Below are 18,548 nucleotides of genomic sequence, written 5' to 3' on the forward strand. Positions count from 1 at the left end.
TAACTTGATTAAAATTACTTCTAGTATTACAAAGTAAATTCCAATAAAAGTAGGGTTTTAATGAAATACACCCCCATGCATCATTTCCAACTTAAGCATTATGTTATTGTTTTCTGGATCACTGCCAGAAAGGGAAATTGACTAGTTTCCTAATTATACAAGCTGAATATAAAATATAGATATAAAATAAAAGCTGAGCAAACAGCATAAATGGTTAGCAGTAAATCAGATTTTTTTAAAATCCAAGGTATTATTGACAACAGAGTCACTGTTTTTAAAACATTGCTTTTTAACTGTACAATATGTTCTGATTTACTCAGTTCTGATTAGCTATTTGCAATGGGGAAAGCAAAAGAGCCCACAAAAGACCATTTGGTTTTGGCAGAGTATATAAGAATAAAATGAAATTGCTTCACTCAGTTGATTGGTAATGGAATATATCGATTGATTTTAATATATTACACATTTTAACACATCCCAGTATTACATAATAATTGAAAATAGGCACAGTGATTGAAAATTGTAAATTTAAATGCTCAGGAAGAAAAAAAAACCTCAACTCTGTGTGGTCTTTTTGACTTTGTGGAACATCTGAAAAAAATACATCTTAAATATTTTGTCATTCCCAATTTAAAATTCAAGTACAATCTGCCTACTTCCTGCCTGTTATCTGAATCAGGGATGAGCAAACTTTTTATGTTGGGTCCCACTTTTCATCCCTGCAATTGGCAGCTACCCTTGCCCCCAACCTAATGTAATCCAAACCGATAGGAAGTTTGGTTATGTTAATATGAAAAAAAATATTTTGGCATGTGTACAAAATAAATCTGTAGAATGTAAAATCTTTATTAATCAGTATATAAATGAGAACACACACATGCACAAAAACAGTAACATATTTCAACATTCGTAATGAGATGCATGAGCCTGAAAACCTAAGCAGTTCATTGTGCCGCAACCCCCTTATGAAATTTCGTGTCCCCCCAAGGGGCCCATCCCCAGTTTGTGCACCCCGATCTGGATGTTAGGCAAAATTTTAATACACTTTATGCGGCATATTTTTGAGCTGTAAAGATTGACAGAACTCAAACTCATGCATCTGATGAAGTGGGTCTTTGCCCATGAAAATTTATGCTCCAAAATATCTGTTGGTCTATATGGTATCACAGGACTTCTAGTTGTTTTTGAAGATACAGACTAACTTGGCTACACCTCTAATACATAGAACTCAAACTGTTATCTGGTATTTCTTTTCTGAAGAAACCAAACCACATATGCTCCGTACGATTAAAGCCCGTTGAAGTTATTCAATAAGATGAGATATAAACCAGCATCTAGCTCCCAAAGGTGCCAAATGGTTGTAGAACAACAGAGCTCTCTCCCCAGTCTTCAAAGATGACATCACCAGGAGGTGAGCAGGGGTGAAGGGGTAGTTGGGGTGTTTGCAAACTGCCAGAGGATTTCTTGTGAGGAGGCGAACCTTGTGGAGATACAGGGCTGTAGGTTTGGGTAACTGAAATAAACCATCACATTTTCCTGAAGTGTTAATTAGTTTTTATACCTGTAGGCTACGTCTACACAAGAAGGTTTTTTCCGGCAAAACTGGGCTTTTGTTGGCCAAACCTGTGGAGTGTCCACATGCAAAATGTGCTTTGACAATAGTCCGTCGACAAAACTTGGCATATCTGCCGACTGTGTTATACCTCTCTGTGTTCAATTTTCTATTGACAAAAAAAACTGTGTAAATGGTCTGGGGGCCCTCTGTTTGCAGAGCTTCTGGTTGGCCATTCTGTCGAGAGAGGGCTAAGCAATCTGGCTGCTCTGTCGACAGAGAGGATTGCTCTTTCGATCTGCTTTATGTGTAGACACAATCACAGAAGTTTTGCTGGGGAATTCTGTCCACGGCTTCTCGTGTAGACACAGCCACAGTATACATGTCTACATGCAAGCAAATTTACCTGGCATGCTTGGGTCCTTAAACCAATAAAGATGCAGGATTTTTTTTTTTTTGTAAAGGAAAATGTACATGAGTTATTTAAATGATTGTTCCTGTGAAAACCTGTATCCCCCAACTAACCCCATGCCTTGAGCTCCTCCTTGCCCCCAAACCTGACTCCTGCACCTCTTAGATTAAACCCCTTCCCTGAGCTCCTCCTCACTCCCCAACCCTTTGCCGACTCCCCCAGACACCAACTCCCTTGATTCATGCTCCCCTCCACACACACACCCCAGCGTCTGCTGTGAGCCCCTCCTCCCCACAACTGCTTGCTGCTCCCCTTCCATCCCTGCGATGATTTGCTTTTGTAAGTACTGTAGCGTTAGTATAGATGTAGTCAGTCAGTATTGATTTTATTTTATTTAAAATAACCCATATAAAACACTGCATACTTTTAGAGCCCACAAATCCAAGATTTTGCCACATTCCAACTCTGTTTTATATAGCTGTGGTGTAACATGGCAAACCCTTTGCCTTCTGCTGCTTCTTTTTATTAACAGTAAATTCATTAATCTTCAATTCTGCAACAGTGTAGAGTACACAATCTCTGCAAATTAAAAACACCGAGAAGTGGTCCTGATTGGGAAGCAGACTTAGAGAACTATCCATTACTGATGCTGCTGCCCTTGTATTATAGCTGTGTACACTTTTTGGCATTTGCACTGAAACCCTGCTCTTTAATGAGACATTAACATGCCAGAGGGCTTGTGTGTCAATATTGCTTTTCTACATATTATACCATTAACATGTTTCCCATATTGTGTATAGTTGGTATAAAGTTATTATGCAATGTAAAGTATCCCAAACCTCTTGTTGCCTCTCCAGCATCACATACATCTAAAAAATCCTCTGAGTGTTTCTAAATTCTTAAATGTTTATTTTAAAAATAGCCATTAACCTATTGCTAATCAGAACTTGGCAAACATTAAATGTAGTGTTTCACTTGAATAATTTAATTTTAAAAACATACAATGCTTCAGTATTTCACACACATGAAATTACTAAAAAAATGCCTGTACCTTCTCCATCTTGAGCTCTAATAATGTGACTCAATTATTTAATTGGAAATCAAGTCACATTGCTGAAATTACTAGTTTAATACATTATGTTGCTTAAATTTAAAATCTAAGCAAATGAGGACTGTATTCAGCACTCCAGTGTGTTGTCAAGATAAAATGTAAGGCACCTTTTTCCGCACACAAAGGTAGGGATCATTATCAAAACTACTTCATTCAAATAGCTCCGCCCTCAACCCACTCTAAGTGTTCCTGCCTTTATTTTTTTTTTCCCAGTTAAAGCCAGAAATTAGGGTAGAATTATCATCCTTGTGCAAAACATATACAATAGATAACAACTTGTTTTCAGGAGATATTTATCTTACATGAAATTGCAGCCTTAAGCAGAATATAATTATTGCCATACTGATTTAAATATTCTATTAAAGAGAATAAAATGAAGAGAGGTTGACATCTTCTTGCATTACCTGTCTGGGTAATAAGTTAAGATGTGAATCACTATATGAAAGGCAAACACCTACTTTGACCATAGGTATATTATTATTGTTTCACAAAGGAAGTTAAGTCATCCATCCTACACCAGTGCAACCCTAAAAGTGCAACTCCACCATCCTTCTGCGGATTGCATTAAGGAGGACCTCTACGGTTGGAAAATATACAGGGAACCATGCCAGGCGATCAGAGCTGTTAGAGCAAAAAGAGTCATGGTGGCAATAGCAAAGTATTGCCAACTAGCCCTGCAACTTGGCTGCATTTGATCCTGTAACCACTACTTTTCAGTAAGAAAGACCCTCAGAGATAGTTCAGACGGACACAATAATTTATCCATTTTCTTCTGTCTTCCAAACTCCATGCAGGCTTTTAATAAAAAGGTCTTTTCATGCCACTTATTTACACACACACACACACACACACACACACACACACCTGAAAGGCTCAACCTTAGATGGTATTACACAGCACTGACAGGAGTAGATTTGTCTTGAGCAGAACAGTACAGGAATAGTCTACACAGAGATAGTAACTTGCGCCAGCAAAGACCTTGGTAGGCTACATAAAGAACTGTGCCCACAATGGATTTTATGTCCTGATAAGGATACCTGTCACAAAGAAGAGATGTGCCTGTCGTGAATAAGCCAGACAGCAAGTGTGACTTGTGATTTGGAAACTACACATGGGAAGTGGGGGCAGGGGGCGGGGGGGGGGAGAATATCACAGCAGAAAGCCAAACATACAATCTTAACATTTCCTGTCAGCCTCTCTCTCCTCTCTTTCTGAGAGGCTCCCTCTTTGGACTGTTGCTCGCCTACTAGTATGAGGCCAACTGTGCAAACCATGTTCATCAGGAGTAGATGTGAACCCCTGCATTGTCTGGAAAGGGAATCATCATGGAATCTGGTAAGAACACGTTTAAACAATCACCTTCCAAAATCTTGGTGTAATTTTATGTTACATCATGTCACCGATATTTTGGTTCACCATCACTACTCCCCTACCTACCTTTGATTCCAATTCAGAATTACCTATTTGTTTTCCACATTTGTTGCCAACTACTTCTATCTCCTTGTTCTCATATCCACCTACTCCCCTGCCCATTCACTCTCCTCTTTACCCTGGCTTCTTTGTTCTCTTCTTGTAACTTCTCACGATCAGGGAATTTCTTGCTCATTTGTGTTATATGCTGTCAGGAACACTGGTCTAATCTCCTCCCTATGAATCATTTCCTATCCTTAAAACCAGCCTTTCAATTTTTGCATAGGATTGACTCTCCCAGTGAAAAGGTTTTGTGATATAATGGATGAAGGATGCTATATAAAATAATTTGTATTGAATTTCATAAAAATTTATCCCAGGAGACTTGAGTGCAGTGTAACTACTAAATTACAGGATCCAGTTAAATGAATCCTAACCCCGCTTACAGCTCAAACAAAAACAGTCAAAACCCATTTGAGCATTTTGTTAAAACAGAGTTAATGAAGCACATGACAAAACTGTTAGCGTGACTATTAAAAGAGAACTGTAGAGAGAAGTTGCCATCCACAAGTGCTTGGAAAATAAGGGTGGGAGACACAATTGTGGAGAAGCAAAGGGATCAAGAAAGGCAAAGACCGCTGAATAGACAACTTTCCAATTACAGGGATATAGTATTTCAGAGGGTTTTTTTCCCCCCTGATTACTTAAAAATATTCTTGCAAACAGCTAAAATTATAATCCCAAAATTAACTCCTCCCAGGTTGATATTTTCTATCATACTTGCATTAAAACAATATTGTTTTACTTCCAAAAGGCTCTAACAGAGCTAAGGCTTAAGGAATCAATGACTTTTAAACTAGAAAATATGTTCAGGAAAACAGGAGTGGTTAACATGCTCTTAGAGCCCAAACTGATGAGTGCAAAAATTGGGAAGGCAAATGGTACAGATCCAGGTAGCTGAAGTGAAAACAAATTTCTTTTTTGTTTTTGATAATAAAGCTTGTAATTTAATCACCACAACTCGATTACAGTATTCAAAATACATTATCACAATTATACAAAAATACAGTTTATAACCAATAGTATATGTACATTTAAATGCAGTATGTCCTGATACATTTAAAGAATCTGACTGCTTTTAGCTACAAAAATAGTTTCCCTCCCTAAACACTTGATTATTTTAATTTGCTATATCCCACACCAATGTTTTACACATAGCATTTTGCATTTGAGAAAGCAGCCAAGTGTGCTGCTTTAGAAATTGAAATTCTCTGTTTATCCACAGGACAGACAACAAGGGACTGCACTGAAAGCCAGCTTGACCCTTGGTAAAAGAGTTTCAATAAGGGTACCAGCTGTGATGTTGACAGAACTGAACTGAAACCATTAATTCATTGCATGTATGAGTGATATCACCATCACAGCAAAGGGATACTTATTCTTAACAAATCAAGGTTGCTTAAACAAACTCTAAAGAAAGCAGGCATTTCACAGCTGAAATATTAAATGCTAGTTTCTTGATGAGGTAATCAGGAGAATGGCTAATGAATGACACAGAGTTCTGCGATCATGGAAGCCTTTTTCTGCACAGGCATACCAGCACTAATACAAGAGTAATTACTGGCAATAAAGGTTAATTGCTAAGCAAAAAAATGTAGGGCACAAAGGAGGTATTGACAGACTACAACCTGCCATGTTTTCCACAGGAAATTTGGCAGCTGTTTTAATCATTTATAATGATTTTGTTTCAACATTCCAAATTATTAATAATTTACACTTATAATGAAGATGGATATGGACTATAAACTCCTCTGGCAACACCTTTAGCAGCATGTGCTGACAACAGCACTGTTCTGCAACATTGCCCCTTACTTGTGTGTCAGTAACAAATTGGATTAGTTGAAGGTAAAGATTAAAAGGGGATCCTACATATTTGAAGAACTATTGCAAACAAAATCTTATATTTGCTAACAAAAATCTTGAGACTAGCCTATTGTAGCAGCCAGAATACAAAGGCTACAAGACAGACTACTAACATAAGACCAACTCTAGGGAAAGAGAAGGCAGGTACTATTTCAGTATCATTAAAAATATATAGCTGACAAGCACCTCAAGAGACGCAAACTCTCTCTAGTAAGACATGGGAGATGCTCACTTTGTTTACACTGGAAAAGTTCAATTTAAGTTATATTTAACTAGTTATGAAATGTACTAGCCTATGACTCCACAGTTATTTATTGTCGTGATGAACAAAGGCCCTAGAGCAGGGTCTCCCAAACTTTATATAGTTGGGACCGTTTTTTTTTCAGTACCATTATTTGCCGCTCAAAAACATAAATGCATATAAAAAATGAAAAATGAATAAATTTTCACTGTTTATTATTTATTCACAGTAGTAATAGTACATAGTGATCATCTGTATGACCGGTATTTCCCCCCCCCCAAAAAAAACCGGTACTGAGCCACGGACAACACTTTGGAAAACATTGCCCTACAGAGTCAACTCTGCACAATAGAGAGGCTTAAAAAGCAAAGTTTTTCTAGTATTTTAGTTTCTATTCACAGATGAAAGTACGTAAGAAATAGGCAAATTCCCTGCACTAAACCAATGGCAACATTTTAAAAATAAAATTAAAATAAGGCATGCATTGATTCTCCTGCCCGTTTATAAAAAGCAGTTCTTCTATATTACTTTAGGGCTCCCATGAGAGTTTATCTACCCCTGCTCACATGATCTAAGAATCAGCCTCAGTGAGACAAAGGCAAGCACTGACTATTGATGAAGCAGAGCAGTATCCCACATGGTGCACTTCTCCCCACCAAGAGTCGACAAAAGAGGGAATCCTCCAAAGACACAAGGAGTGATGCTAGACTGCATCATTAAGCGGAATTTTCCATTGCTTTGGAGGGGAGAAGAAACATCAAAGGGGATTATGATGTTGCCAGGGCTGCTGTTGGAATACCCACTGTGAATCCCTACAAGGTCTGAGATGGGTTCACAGATTTCATTCAGCTGTATCTATTTTCTAATCATGTTAAAATATGGCTAAGAGGCTTTAGGTTAGTGGTGGGGAATTCATGGGTATCATGCAGCCCATCAGGTTTACGTGTTGCCCATGAGGCATTTGTTTACCTTTGTTCACACACAGGCTATGTCTAAATTGCAAAGAACCATCAACAAAAGATACACATTAACATTTGCATACTTTTTGCTGATAGTTCTGTCAGGAGAGACTTTTCCAACATTTGGCCTGTCCCTTCTGACTCGTGAAATGAGGTGTACAGGGATGTCGACAAAACACTCCTGACTGGCAGATCTCTTCCAAGAGAGCCACAGTCTGGACACATGCTTTGGCGACAATTGCTTTGGCGACAGAAGTCCGCAGTCTAGACATAGCCACTGGGTTATCAGGTTACGCTGGTTTCTATCCATGTATATTTTTCCTGCTGTTATTACTAAAGTGATGCACACAAAGCAAGGGTACACGAAGTGAGGTGTGTGTGGATTGCACACAACATTGACTGTGAGAGCTGTGTGCTCCCTCTGAATCCAATCAAAGCACTTCTACAGTTCAATCAGCACTTCCCGCAAATTCTAGGTATGCAAGCACCATTAGTGGAAAGAAAGTGAGGGAGGCATTGGACACCAACCAGCACTGAGCTCATGGTGATTGTTGCTGTTGATGATGATGATAATGAAGCACCATTAGTAAATCTATCTTATCCCAGGAAACTGTCTTGGTTATGACAGTCTTGCGGCATATGGAGACGAAGAAATGCAGCTCATTGAAGCCCTTTCATTAGTTTAGGTTCCCCATCGCTGCTTTAGGCTCAGAGGGTTAAAAAAGTTGAGTGAGGCTGCCACACTTTAGAGTTTTAGGAAACACTATTTCCACTTAAAAACTGAAATAGATTCAATTCGCTATAGTGATCATAGTGAACATATAATGAACAGTCAAGCTAAAATCCAGCCACATACCACACTCACTGAGTAATAATCCACAGTGATCATGAGCTAATGGAAATCTTTTTATAGAATTCGAGCACCTAGGTCTCACCTTGTCTTAGAATGGGCTCAAGGCAGCCACTTACACTAAAATCAAAAGAATGAACTGCAGGTAACCCAGCTCGTAACCTATATCCCTTTCATGCGAGACCAGATATTGAGAGTGTGGTAGTGGGGTGGGGAAGGAAAGGAAAAGAATGTCAACACTGTGTCTTCCCCCCGGCTTATCTGAAATGTTGTCTAAGAGTTGCATGCCACTGTTTCATTCTTTTCCTCACCAGCCACATGTATATTTAGGTGGAATTCCATTTTTCTCTTTTTAGTCTTTCCAAAAATTAAATTTGAGACAAGGGCTATGTCTACACTAGCCCCCCGCTTTCAAAAAGGGGATGCTAATGAGACACTATGGGATAAGCTAATGAATATACAATACATGCAATGAGCATAATGGCAGCCACAGCACTTTGCAAGTAAGAATAAGGGGATTTTGAAGTGTGCAGGGTCCTTTTGAAAAGGACCTTGTGTAGACAAGCCACATGAGATCGAAAGTGGCACTTTTGAAGCGCTGTGGCTCCCATCATGCTAATGAGGCACAGCACATTCATTGCAACACCTCATTAGCATATCCCAAAATGTCTCATTAGCACTTAAAGACTAACAAAATTATAATGATTGTTAGTCTTTAAAGTGCTACATTTCTGCTGTTTTGCTCTGCTGGAGTACAGACTAACACTGCTACCTCTCTGTTACTATTCAACATGCAAAGCTTATACAGAGTTCTTCTTTAACCTTGGAAAGTACCATACAGGAAAAAATGTAGATTAAAATGCAAGAGAATGCACCTAAGATGACCCCCTGCATGCATCGCCTGTAAAACTTTAACCTAAGAAGTTCAGTGTCAAACCACAGATTTTTCCTCCTTGTAGTACAGCAGGAATTCCAGTAGGAGGTAGCAGTAATAGGTTATCCTTCAGCCAACACAATACTTGGTGAGGGAAAAGGATGCAAATAAAGGCCTCCAGGGGCCAAAGACCTTTCAAGTCCCCACCACTGGAAGATTTGATAAAGTGTCTGTTGAATAATAATTAAAACTCTGAAATAGAGAAACTTACAGCTGGGTCTAATAAGTGCAAATTTTGTGATATCTATGATTTCATTGTTCACTGTAACTAACCACTATTTCTCTCTCGCCTACAGCAGAGAATTCAACAAAAGAAAGGAAGCCAGGTTAGAGGACTATTTTAATAGCCCTATATCGTTCCTAAATGACTGTGAGGCCAGTGTTGTCTATTCTGCTCCATGTTATATCTACAGAAGCTGAATTTAATTCTTTACCGACATAAATATTTAATTAGGTGACGTAACATTTACTAAGTAGTCCATTTTAACACTTTAGTTGGACAATGTTCATAAAATAGCTGCTTACAAGATACAAATCTAATACACAAAGTGAAAAGGAGGCAAAATTTACATTGTTCTGGGTCACACACCCATCAATTTCATAATTCTAGTTCATTATATGGAGAATGTAATATTCACGACCTCACACCGTCCAACTGATTGAACACAGTAACGTGCACATTTAACCCTACAGTAGGTCTCTTTTATACCTTATTTATCCTCTGCAAAGTCACACACAAAATGCTCACTACCATAACTTCACTATTACTTTCAGGAAACTTAATTTTATGGTATACAGACATTTTCCTTTCATTATTAAGGTAAAAACCATGTCACTGGCAGAGAAAAATTCCACACATGGAAAATGTAATAAGACTGCTATCAAATCTGTGAGTCCTACCATCGACGTAACTCCTAGATTCATCCTGTCTGCTGAGTGTGTGTGTGTGTTACCCTATGGTAAAATTTTTCAGGACTTAAATAAAAGGAAAACCAGTCCACTAACAAAAAAGTAAGCTAGCCAGTGACAAGCTGGTAATGTTTTAAAAAGTGTCTTCCTCAAGTATTTGCTGCCTAGATCACATTTAAGTCTTGGAAGTATTATTCAAATGACCTGGAATCCTAAATGACATATTTTGTGCGTATGCCTAAATGACTGCACATGACCGAAATTTAGGTCAATTAAGGCTGGAACCAGGAATGAGTTTTAGAAAACATCTATCACTATGCTTCTGGCAACCTCTGACATCTTCCCAGGTGGGTGTTCAGGTGACTTTGGAGAATTCTTGAGATTCTGCCTCCAGGTCACTTGATGCTAGCTGCTGTTTGCCCTGGGATAGAAGGCAGATGTGGCCTCTCTACTTCTATATTAGCTGTGTCTGCTATTCCCCGGCTGGTGCAAAGCTCCTATTATTCCTGCTCCTTGTTCCCTGACTAAGTTTGCAGGGGACATGAGAGGAGTGGGGTATGTTTGGGACCCCATTTTTCCTGCTGCTTTCCAGTTACCTCTTGCAGTCCCATGACCCCAGGGGAGCTGGCTAGCTCTGTTAACAAGAGGTATCCATTGGCTCTCTCCAGCTCCGCAGTGACCCCTGCGTGGTTAAAAATTACTAAGATGAGGTCAAAGAAGCAATGCTCCCCCATAATTAACTTCAATTGTTTCCTTTGCTGTTTCTGTAATTACCTTATTTCTCACCTTGTGGGAATGAGATTGTTTTAAATATTTGACCTGCTTTGGCCAAACAGCCAGGAGAAGGGGGGGCTGAAACAGAAAGCTTTTATATGATCTCACATTCAACCTGCACAATTTTCTGAACAGTTTTAATTGTCTGAACTAATTTATACTTACCCTACCTTAGTTTTACGCAAACAAACATTACAATACTTCCCCTCAAAAGAATAATGGGTTTATCTGGGCTGCTTTTTCCTTCCCTTATATCCATCCCTGAGAATCCAGTGATTTTTGGCTGCTCTCCCCCATTTCATAATCCTCACTCAGATTCCCTTGTCAGTTTTTGCTCCTTCAAAGACTGAACTGGCCTTAGGTGGTTTTGCAAGCTCACACCTTTGCCAGTTGTTCCTCCATTCACACTTCATTCTACCAGCTCTCTCCTTCCTCAAGAGTGTTCATGGCTTTAACTCTCATAACTCAGTTGGCATGTTGCATAGGACACGATATTAATGTATAGAAACTCATCACAGCATTATACGCAGGCTACCTTTACATCTCCCAGTGTGTTCATGATAATAAGATTGTATCATAAATGAAAATATTTCCATCCTCAAAACTTCAGCCAGCATCACCTTGGTGAGATCCACTTAATATCCAGTGGGTGAAGTCACTCATGCCTCATACACATCTACCATACCACGATATCAGAGCCATCCGGAAAAAAAATCACATACAGAAGCCAAACTGACTGGAGGCACAAGTACTAGGATTTCACTGCTTGTACTGGCATGAAAAGAACACAAAACAAACTAGATTAAATAAGGCTGTGAGGCCTGAGACAGGACTATTTTTCATTTTACCAAGAAGTGGTCTAGTCTCCGAAGTGCTGCAAAGTAAATCGGACTAAAGTACTTTTTAAAATAGTCACTATAAAATGAATTTCCTTTTGACAAAATTCAAAGTCAGATCTATAGGATGCTGAAAAGAAAACTCTTGCTAAGTGCTCTTCAGTGAGTCACTTTGGTGACTTTTTTCTAGTTTATAGTTACATTACAGTTTAATCAGAATATGGTAGACCTCCATTATACACATTATTGGAGCGCTGATGAATTTTTTTCTATTGCAGAACTATGAGACTATTACCTCCCTGAAGTCATGCATCTGCTGACACCGACAGAATTAACCTTAATTATTTCCACGCTAAAAAGGCCAGGATCACAGCACATATGTAAATGAGCGCAGCCAAGAAGCCACTCTTCAATTCACATGTTATCCTTCAACCACAAGATTAGGGACACAAGAAAAATGAGTGTAGAAGGATTTAAATTACATGGAATTAATTTTAAAAATATTTTATAAACACCTGATTCCATAATTCAGTGTCTGTAATGCTCACAGTTTTGCATAATTCAGATCTGCGAAGCAATCAACAGGAACCACTTTTAAATAGGAAAGAAGTACATTTCAGTTTAAAAAGAAGGAAAGGTGGAAGAAATTACTCACCGTTAATATAGCACTGTAAACAAATGCCTCACTTTCATTGTAACTTTGTGACAAGGTCCACTGGAAAACTATACAATGGTTTACAATGCTGCTTTCCCAATGCATTAGTAAAGAGGATTGTTACCTTGACCCAAGAGGTTTGTACATGAATTTTTGTCTAGGAAATCTGGAGAGGGTGTCACTTCCCTAGGTTTTTCAATGTCCTATTGTTAAGTCTGGAGACACAAAGTAGCTCTATGAAAGAGCAAACAGCTGCTGCTGTTTGGCATACACCACACTGAAAATGTTTCTAGAAAATCAGTTGAGCACAGTAAAAAATGAGCATTTCCTGTTTCTTTCTAATAACCAAGTAAGGCAATCCAGGGTCCAAGGCAGAAGCCTACAAAGGCTTGTCCATTGCCCCACCTTCTTGTGGTGGTACTCAGGAGAGTGGTGTATATGAGCCCAGTCTGCTTGTGAACTTGCCACTGCTCTTCAGAGCAGGATGTGTCTCAGCTCTCCAAAACTGTACTCCCAAACCTCATTTGGGCTGAAAACAATTCCAAAAGCGGGCACAACTGGCCTTCCTCTGGAGGAAAAAAAAAAAAGGTTTGGGGGCAAGTGGGAAGAATTTGCCAGAACCAGCTTTATAGAGCACTTTGTAAAGCGTAAGCGTGTGATTATTATACTTATGGCTTTACCCAGCCCTGGTTTTCTAGGGCTACATGTAGATTTCAAGGTTTTGTCAGCCAAAGGTTGTGTTGTAAGATATCTTACAACAAAACTTCTGTCAACAAAGCGTGTCCAAAAAGCAAGGTGCTTCGAAGGAGAACAGGTGCATCACCCAGCCGCTCTCTCAACAAAACTGCCACCAGGAACATCAACCAGGGTTGCAGGTCACCTGTTCTTTCTGGGAGCTGGTGACGGAGCCCAGCAGAGACAGGTGCTTCAAGGGACCCTTGCAGACAGCTTGTCCCTGACCCTGCTGTGGTCTTCGCTACCCCAGCAAGGGACAGCAGAGCTCTCGCTGTGCCTCCCATGCTTGCCCTGGCTTTGGGGAGGTGGGGGGAGGGGTGACAGCCATGGCCTCAGTGCCATGCCAGCGGAGGTGCCCCTCAGCTTGCAATAGCCCCACACTGATCAACACATGGCTCCCCCAGCAGGGGGCCTCAGGCCCAGAGGCCTACCCCATCCCCTCACCTCTCCTCAACCCCTGTAAAATTAAGAGGGACCCAGGTATGGTGAACAAACAACTGTGTTTTACAGAACAAAAGAATAACTTGTGTAAAAGAAACTGCTATACAAAACTATTTACAAGGTTACGTACAATGAGCTATTTACAGTGGGGGTGGGAGGGTCTCAGAACATGGAAGGGGTGAGGGACCGCAAACCCAAGGGGGAGTGGGACCCCAAGCAGCGTTGGCTTCAAGATCCCCTTCTACTCCAGGTTCAGGACCCTAGTCAGGGCTGGCCTGGTGCCACGATCAGGGTGATATATGAGCAGGGAGGGGCCACAGCCATCGCTCAGGCAGAGGTCCAGGATGCTGTGTGGGAGGGCCAGTGGGTGCAAGGTTCCACGTGCCAGGACCACACTATGAGGTTCTGGCCATGCCAGCTGAGCGATGCTGGAAGCGCACCCCATCTGCACCAGCCTCCAATGCCCTCGGGTGTATGAAATGTGGCACACACACTGGAGGGACCCTTGCCCAGCATCGATGACAGCTGGGAGGTGGTCTGGCTGCTGAGGACGAGGTCTAGGGTGATGACCAGTCTGGCGGAGTCTGGCTCTGGTGGGAGTCAGGACTCAACTGCCTCCTCCTCCCAAGGCTTCTGCTGCAGTGGGGGGTGCGGAGGGGTGTCTCTAATGTGGTTTTAAGGCTCAGGCTGGGAAGGATGTGTGTCCTGCCCCCTAAGATGGTGTGTGGCTCTCAGAAATAAAGGGCATGCTGCTGGTCCGCCCCCAAGCATCAGGCAATGTCTTGGACCTGCACAAAACCCCTGCCACACCTCTGTGGCAGAGGTGGCCAGGGCAGTAGCCCTGTGACCACAGTTCTCTGCATTGCAATGCCTGGCCTGGGGGTCCTGCACAAGTCCTAGGAGAGCCTCAATCTCTGGGCTGGATCAGGATGCAGTGCACCTCTTGGAACCTTAGGGAGGATGGCGGGACCTGAGGCTCCTCCCATGGGGAACCAGGGTGGTCTCGGGATCCCTGCTGCCACCGTGTGGGAAGGTGCAGCCGTGAGGGTGTAGGGGACAGCAGCATGCTGCTCCACTGCTCCCATGCTCTCAGCTTCCTGCCACGGGGCTCCCCAGGCTCCCTACAGCTCTAAGAAGGGTTGGAGGCAGAAACCATAGTGCACTGATTGTTGTAGACAGGATGTCCGCTGGGGCACCTGCATGGCACCCCCGGAGGCCTTTTCTGTCAACAGAAGGCCCCCCCCAGAACGTCCAGACTGGTGTTTTGTTGACACATCTCTCTCAACAACAGCGTTTTTCCTCATGGTGAGCGGGATACAACTGTCGACAAAAGCGCTGTGTCCTGTTGACTTACTGTCGACAGAACGGGCTTTGCAATCCAAACACTCCGTGGGCTGTGTCAACAAAATGGCTGTTTTCTCCACACAACCCTGCAACCTAGGCATAGCCTGGACATAGAATGCAGTGATATTGGACAAAAAAAGGAGAACAGGAATTTCAAGAGCAGTGGTCTCCTGAAAGAGACTTAGACTCCAAGTACAGAAGGGAAGGTAGCCAGTTCACCCCACTATGAGCTGGGAGGAGGTCGGGGTAGTGGGTAAAACCACACACCACAAGGGGAGAGCCAAAATACCCTTGTATGAAGCAAAGGTTGTTACAGAGGTCTGCAATGTAGAAAACGTCATGGGAATATGCTTCTTCCGAATCATGCACACATTGCCTGTTACCATTACCTTTTAAAGCAGTGCGCTGAAAGAAGCAAATATTTCTGTAATATTTTACTAAGCAGTAAAAGTCATTACTGGAAATCAGTATTAGTGAAGCCAGTATGATTCTCTTCTTTAAAAGGCTGATTGAAACCATATGGCAAAGGAAATACGATTTGATTTTACTAAAGAATATTTTCCATATGAATCAGAAGTGGTATTGCATGTCTGAACCATGCCCCACAGTCTGTCCCCACAAAAATACGATTTATGTGGATAGTACTTTGCATTTAATATACTGCGCAGTGTTTCATTTTCACACAAGGATTAGATAATGCTTGTGGCTAGGGTTTAAACAAATATTTAGCATGTAAGAATTAAATTCAATAAGGAGGAAATACACCTTTCATCACTATTTGTTTAGGCCAAAACGTTAGAACCCTGGAGCCTCTGAAACAGGGACGTTTAAAGAGCAAGTAATCTGGTAACTGAGTAACCACCAAATTTCTGTTACTTACTCAGTTAATCCTCCCTCCCTCACTCATTCTCCTACTCTGTATTTAAAAGATTGAGCCAGGATGCAGGCTAGCTCAGCTTCCAACCCAGCTCCCCAACCCTGCCACTCTACATTTAAAAGACTGAAGTGGCATACAGGCAGGCTCAACTTCTGTCTCTATGGTGGGGATTGGGATCTTGCACCATCCCCCACTCCCCTGCTGCTCTTCATTTAAATTTTAAATGCAGAGCAGTGGGGCGGGACAGGAGTTGAGCCAGCCTACATGCTGGTGCAGCCTTTTAAATGCAGAGTAGCAGTGGGGGAAACCGCCTACTCCCAGCAGAAGCAGGTAAGAGACTGAGCCAGCAACCCTCTATTTACTTGCAGGGGTAGTGAAGGCTGCAAGTAACCAGTAGCACCAGGGCTTTTCTTCTGGTGGACCACCACGGAATAGTGTTCTGGCACCTCTTTCCCCAGCACTGCCATTTTGGCAGGCGGCTGGGTTATGCTCCCCAATGGGGACAGCAGGATGTGTGTGGCAAAATGAGGCTCAGGAGAGCCACGAGTTGAGCGCCCCCTCTCCCCCCCCCCCCGACACATGTGCATCTCCAGCTTGGAGTCACATGGCTTTTCCAGTCCCAGCATGGCTCCTGTGCTCCACCCCTGAAGCATAGGCCAGCATGGTCCATGCTGCCTCAGCTCCAGCGGCCAGGCGCAGCCTCAAGGCCTGGCAAGGGCTTGGGGTGTGCTGTGGCACCTGTGGCTCAGACCAGCCCAAGAGGCCTGGTGCAATACCTTCATCTCTGGCTCCTCCAGGAGCTCTGGTGAGTTGGGTTGAATTACAGGGGGAGAGGGGGCTGGGGTTGCATGGTTCTGGGGGAAGGCATTGATTTAAAGCTGGGAGGGCATTCATTTAGAGCAGGGAGGGGGACGGTGGGCTGTGGGGCAGGGGTGAAGCCTGGGGGCAATTTGAGGCTGTGGGGGTGTTAAGCCACCTGTGGCCACATGGGGGCAAGAAGGGGTGCAGACTGGGGCGGGGGGGTAAACTTAGGAGCCGGGGGGCAGTTTGGGGCTTGAGTACTGGAGTGGGGAGGGTTGGAGCTTGAGTTTTGGCGGGGGGGCTGGGCAGTTTGAGGCTTGAGTTCCTCCACCTTTTGTTTTTTCCTAGGAAAAAAGCACTGTGTATAGCACTAAAAACCGATAAGCATCTGTTTATTGGTTAGTCATGTAACTAGATACTCTATTACATCCCTACTCTGAAAACCAGGTCTTCCTTCATTTAAGGGATGTATTGTGGCTGCTTTACTGGAGCCATTAATGTGACACCTACCACTGTTTGGGTATACTCAGAACTGATGAAATTAACAAAGACATTTCTTTGTCAACAATATTTTCCTTCACTGTTCATGTAAGATGAAAAGAAAAATCATAATATTTCATATTTACGAATGTCAGGGCTGCCTCCCCCCCTGACACTCCGAGTGCAAAAGTGGGGGCCCACAAAAACCTTAAAATATCTTGCTTCTATAGGCTCTGCTTAAAAAAAGCTCTCTAAGGTAACAAATTCCCTAACCCTAGGGAGTAATCAACACCACCATGACCACACGAAAAAGCCCCCACTTAAAACCCAAGACAACACACTTGGATATCTTCCTGTGGGGTAACCCCAAGCTTCTCTCTTTCCTTAAGGGACAGCTTAGAAACAAAGATAAGGAAAAAAAATGTAATATGATAACTGACCTTTTGCTTTAGTCAGGCATTATCTCAGACACTCCTCTAGGGCACAGAAATCAAATCACTGCCTCAAAAAAGTAATTTATTCACAAAACAAAAAATGGAAGAATACCAAGAAAGTAAACAAGGTTACTTGGTTGTTGGATATAATAAAACCACTCAAAACATTCCAGGTGGAGCACAGAGAATTACTTCCCTGAGATTCAGCTTAGAAGTTACAAAGTGCAGGGAAAAAATACATCAGCCAGCCTAGAAAGTCCCACACCAAATCCAAATAAAAATAACCTGATCACATCTAACTAAACATTTCCCTTCTCCTTATATATCTATGCACGGATTATGAGATGGCCAGGATCTTTACTGGATTTATCTATCCTGCTTAAGCATCTTTTCTGTGTCTTTCTGATTCAGCCCAGCACAAAAGATTCTCACTCAACAGGCCACTACTTCCATTCAAAAATCCCCCTCTCTCTCCATTGGCTCACCTGGCTGCTTCCCACAGAGAACCCTCTTAAGGCTGCAGGATCCAATATGGTCGCCACTCACCACATGTGGAGAACAGGACACCGCAGTGTGGCAAATAAAGGTCTGGAGCTGCATGTGGTTCCTCCCAGAGCTGCAGGCGAGTGCTGCCTGCCTGCACACATGCCCCACCCTGATAGGAAAAGCGTATGGCGGCTCCTCCAGCCCCAGCCGCTCCAGCAATAGCAGTGTGTCCAGTAAGTCACTGGCATTTATTTGGGAGAGGGGAGGCAGGAGCCTAGCTCTAGGGGAGGACATTTGTTTAGAAGTGGGAGGGCTGGGGGAACCTGGCTCAGAGGAGCTGGGGGGAAGGCCTATGGCAAATACAGAAAAACCACCGCAAGTGTG

At 42.3% G+C, this 18,548-nt stretch overlaps 1 protein-coding gene across 4 annotated transcripts in view; it reads right to left on the reverse strand.

Moving 5' to 3' along the window:
- The window catches only part of MAST4 (microtubule associated serine/threonine kinase family member 4), a 403,649-nt gene that overhangs the window by 100,968 nt on the left and 284,133 nt on the right, over positions 1–18,548 (reverse strand). The window lies entirely within an intron of this gene.

The sequence above is a fragment of the Carettochelys insculpta genome, chromosome 5 (assembly GCF_033958435.1).
Source record: "Carettochelys insculpta isolate YL-2023 chromosome 5, ASM3395843v1, whole genome shotgun sequence".
NCBI lineage: Eukaryota > Metazoa > Chordata > Testudines > Carettochelyidae > Carettochelys > Carettochelys insculpta.